Raw genomic sequence first — 5,000 nt, forward strand, 5'->3', positions numbered from 1 at the left:
TGTGTGTGTGCGTGTGCGTGTGTGTGTGTTTTCGTGTGTGTTTTCTTTCTTTCCTTTTAAACTGGTCGAACGCACTGTGTTGCCCCTGTATGAAAACTGCCATAAACAAAGTTTTGATTTGATTGTTGTAATATGGTGGTGGGTTCCAAAAATAATTCTGCTTAGGGCCCCAATTTTTCCAGGGGCGGCCCCATATAAAGTATGTGCAAACAAAGCGTTGACGTTGACCTTGAGAAGTCCTCAGCTGTGATCTTGGAGGAGGCGTCTGATCTTTAGTCGACACTTAACGAGATTTGTTTGGACGCAGGAGGACTCTTTGATTCGTGCACAGACTCCATTAGGGAGCCCTTGATGGGACGCACGTGCGCACTTGTCCCTGGATGTGTACGTGCGGTTAGGAGAGGTGGAGGAGAGTTAAGGGTTAATAGGCGAGGGGAAAGAGGATGTGTGTGTGTGACCTGGCTCTTTGGCTCCGCCTCCTGGTGATGCGGACGCTAAAGGAGTGGTGACTAATTAGAGGAGCACTTAAAGCTCTCTGCTGTGGCAATGGGTGAGGTAATGGTGCACTAAAACACTCCCAACATGCGAGGGCCCGCATTGAACAGGTGTGCGACCCATTTCACTTCCAAAAGTGTGCGTTGAAGCCGCGAGTCAAGTCGCAATTTTTCACCAAGCACCAATATGGCGGCGGGGGGTGCAGTGCATTTTAAAACACATACTTTCTGTGTGCCAACTTTCATGAACACGACGCAAAGGTTGTGCGTTCCCACCTTACACTGCCATCCATCCATCCATTTTCTACCGCTTTTCCCTTTTGAGGTCGCGGGGGGTCGCTGGAGCCTATCTCAGCTGCATTCGGGCGGTAGGCGGGGTACACACTGGACAAGTCGTCACCTCATCGCAGGGCCACCTACACTGCAAAAACTGAAATCTAAGTAAGATTAAATATCTCAAATAAGGGTGATATTTGCTTATTTTCTGTCCAGTGTTTCCCACACATTCATTTATTTGTGGCGGCCCGCCACAAAAGAATTACGTCCGCCACAAATATATTTTTTAATTTTTTATTTTATTTATTTTATTTTATTTTTTTATTTTTTTATTATTTTTGTCCTGTCCAGCTTCTCAGGCAAATCATATAGTTGATGTGGATGCCCATATAGGCTGTTCAGATTTACTTTACAAAAGAGAAATGTAGGATACTTCTCTTGTTGCCTTATTTGTATTTGAACTACTGTTTTCTGTTTATTTGTTACTGACTGTGGCAGGACACCTCTGCCTCTGTTTCACTTTATGTTGCTGGTAAATAATATGGTTGTAGTAGTAGGCTAAAGTTAGGGGCAGAGCTTTAAGAGACATTTTAGCTTTTATATTTTATAAGATATATTTTTTATAAGAATCACAATTAATAAATATATTTCAGTGAATAACTTATTGTTCAAATCTGTGTATAAATATGTACATAAAGTGTTGTAATTATATTGTAAAATGGATGAATGGATGGATAAATGGACGTTTAAAACAAAACTGTTATTATTAATTAGTAAGTATACATTTTTTGAGCCTTTTTAGAGAAAATCATATCATTGTAGTAAATTATGCAAATTACTTGATGATGTCGTGGTGAACCACGCCCATAGCCACGCCCTTAACCCCGCCCCCACCGACACAGGTATCTTGGCAGTTTATGGGAAACACTGCTGTCTGATAAGATAATTCTTCTCACTAAGCAGATTTTATGTTAGGGTGTTTTACTTGTTTTAAGTGTTTTGGTCCTAAATGATCTCAGTAAGATATTACAGCTTGTTGCTGAGATTTTATGACCTATATTGAGTAAAACATGCTTGAAACTAGAATATCAACTGATGCAAAGCTGTGTCAACAACACTCATAAGTATAAAACTACTTTTTTAAAGTAATAATTTCTTATTTCAAGCATGTAAAAAAAAAATCATGACTTTGACACAATTGTGTCTCATAATTAAAACAGATGACAGCCAAATGGACTTTGCTCTTTTATTTTCACTGAAAAAATAGAAAATACGTACTCATATAGTAGTGCACTTGTTATTAGTGAGAATATATTTATTTTAAGGTATTTTTGGGTTCATTGAGGTTAGCTAATTTTACTTGTTTTGGAAAGTCTTGACAAGCCAAATTTTCTTGTTCTATTGGCAGATAATTTTGCTTAGTTCAAATAAAAAACCCACATTTTTGTGTTTTTTTTTCTTATTTTTGAACACTGACTTTTTGTGTAGGCCTTCAGTGATGTCCTACTTAGTCCGACTTTAATAAATACCCCTCAAAATACCATAATTTATGTCACCACATGGACACGGCTGGTGAAATGCTATACAGAAACACACTCGTGCACTACTGGACATTGAAACACCTTAACAGTGTACAAAACAGGTTATATTTCGGCACATTTAAAAATCAATGAACCCGCATCAGCATTTAAAATTAAATTAAATAATTGTAAAGAACATATTAAATGTGGAAAAATAAATAAATAAAAGATTTGAACGTTTTTTTGTGAGTTAAAAAAGAAAGAACCGATGATTTCTCTGTTGGCCGGGTATGGCTCCGGTGCCCCTTCCTACTTTTCGCAAATTACAACTTGATATTGGATTCTCACTTGGGAGTGACAAGTGAAAATACATTCACAGTCCCGTTTAGCGTAAGGCTACTTAGATGGGCTACTGTCAAGAACTCGTGATCTGATTGGCTATCGCAACTGTCTATCCGGCAGAATTCACACAGCCTAAAAAAATAAGCGCATAACAATTTTCGACACAGACACGACAGAGAAAACAGTTTTCGTCATCATTGTTGAAGTATTGTAACGTCTGTCGAGACGCTTTGAGGACATGAATTCCATCGATCACTTTACTGAGCAAAACTCTTTATTGTCGGCCATAAACACATCACCAAAACTTTAGTAAAAAAAATTATACCTAGCAAAACTGGTCATTTTCTGCAGTACAAACCAGACCAAAAGCAACTTTGTTATATCAACAGCACCCACTCGCTCTTTCTCACTTGCGCCAACACATGCACATATGGCACTTAGCCAGTGATGCGTTTACAGCCACACAAAAAGTCAGACAACTCCAACACCGCACATAAAGTGTCATTCCAGGTCGTTACACTATGATTTACCAATCAAATGTGTGCTTATTCTAGTGTCATTTATTAGGAATCTTAATTGATAAATATTAATCATGAAATGCTGTTGGTATATTAAATAAATACTAATAAAAATATATTTTTTACAAACAGGAAGTTGCAGGAATGTACACATGATCCCCTGCTTACATCTCATTGTGCAACATGTGAATGTTTTAATGGGAACTAAATGCAATGTCTGAAAGGGGTACAAATTATTTCCAAAGCAGGACCTCCACCCAGACCAACAATACAAGTACACAGTTCATGAAAAACAATATTTGTTGTTATTGTCATTGTAAGTGGGCCTAAACACTTATATTAGAAAATAACCTCACGGAAATGACTGCTGTCATTTGATTATAATAATAAGAGAATGTTGTCTGTCTATTTGTGTTGGCCCTGCGATGAGGTGGGGACTTGTCCAGGGTGTACCCCGCCTTCCGCCCGAATGCAGCTGAGATAGGCACCAGCACCCCCCGCGACCCTGAAAGGGACAAGCGGGAGAAAATGGATGGATGGATGGAGATTGAACTTGTTATTTAGTCAGGTTTGGGACAGGTGTGCTGCTGGTGTAGCCACAGTGTGCACGTCTGATGTTGCTCACATGGGCTCCACTGAATGCTCAGGGAGTTTTTGCGTTTGCTCCCACACATGAAAAATTAGAGGGAACATTGCTCATGAGTCATGACACATTATCTGTATGTAATATTAGCTGCATTTCTGGTAGTTGTTAGTGTGCCATGTTGTTCCGGACCACAGCAAACGTTACCCAGTTTGCAAAGATTGTAATAAATCCATTAGAAGAAGACAGCTTGCAGTTTCCTTTAACTTGGACACACATCTATACCTTTGGCCATTCTACGTTAGTAATTTCCAGGAGTTATCTCACCCTCTGAGAAGTTTTACTAATGTTTTCCAATGTTGTAAAAATGTGTAGAATAAATATTACATTTTAACATTTTTGTCAACAAAAATTTGCGTCAGCCTGCAACACATAGTCATTTTGATAGTAGGCTAATATAGCTAATTAGCCACTTACATCATGTGTTGCCATCATTATAACACTTAAATAAGTATTTACATTTATGCGGCTCCAGACCGATTACTTTTTTGTATTTGGGGTCCAATATGACTCTTTCAACGTTTTGGGTTGCCGACCCCTGACCTACACCCACCCACAAATGCAAAATGGTTAATTCCTCCTGGTACAGTAGTAAACCTAGCATTGAACATTTCTCTTTTATAACGTCATAACGTCATCAAAGCTCACATTTATGCCAACATTTGGGAACCAGGCTGGCATGTTGTTGGTAGTGGACTGTGATAGGAAACATTTGCAGACTGTGGGCTTGGGTTTTGCGTCTTGACAGCATTAGTGCTAGTGTTAGCCTGGATGCTAATCAAGTAGCCGTGTGTGTGTGTGTGTGTGTGTGTGTGTGTGTGTGTGTGTGTGTGTGTGTGCGTGTGTGTGTGCAAAGGTTAATAGGACCTAAAGAGGGTAAGACAATAAGGCAGGCCTTGTTACCTTCTCTTTTTTGCATGCACACACTGAGGAGCGAGTTAATTAGTTGTCTGAGGTAAATGTTGTGCAGTGACTTAATGTCACTGTCACACGTGCATGGACCCCTGTGGACTCACTCTGTGTGCGTGCGTGTGTGTGTGTGTGTGTGCGTTTTCCTAATGAGCGCCTAAATGTGTTCGTTTTAAATCAACACCGAGTCGAACAGGGAGCTGAGCTCAAAGGTCAGAGTTCTGCGGTTGTCCTCGTTCTTGTTTGGCGCAGTCAATCCTAACACCTGACCCCCGGGTGGCTTTGGCAGGGAGCTGCA

The 5,000-nt window shown here is 39.8% G+C and overlaps 1 protein-coding gene across 11 annotated transcripts in view; it reads left to right on the forward strand.

Annotated features, from left to right (window-relative positions):
* Positions 1–5,000, forward strand: part of ptprt (protein tyrosine phosphatase receptor type T) — a 541,100-nt gene that overhangs the window by 10,586 nt on the left and 525,514 nt on the right. The window lies entirely within an intron of this gene.

This window comes from Entelurus aequoreus, linkage group LG01 (genome assembly GCF_033978785.1).
Source record: "Entelurus aequoreus isolate RoL-2023_Sb linkage group LG01, RoL_Eaeq_v1.1, whole genome shotgun sequence".
In the NCBI taxonomy this organism is placed as follows: domain Eukaryota; kingdom Metazoa; phylum Chordata; class Actinopteri; order Syngnathiformes; family Syngnathidae; genus Entelurus; species Entelurus aequoreus.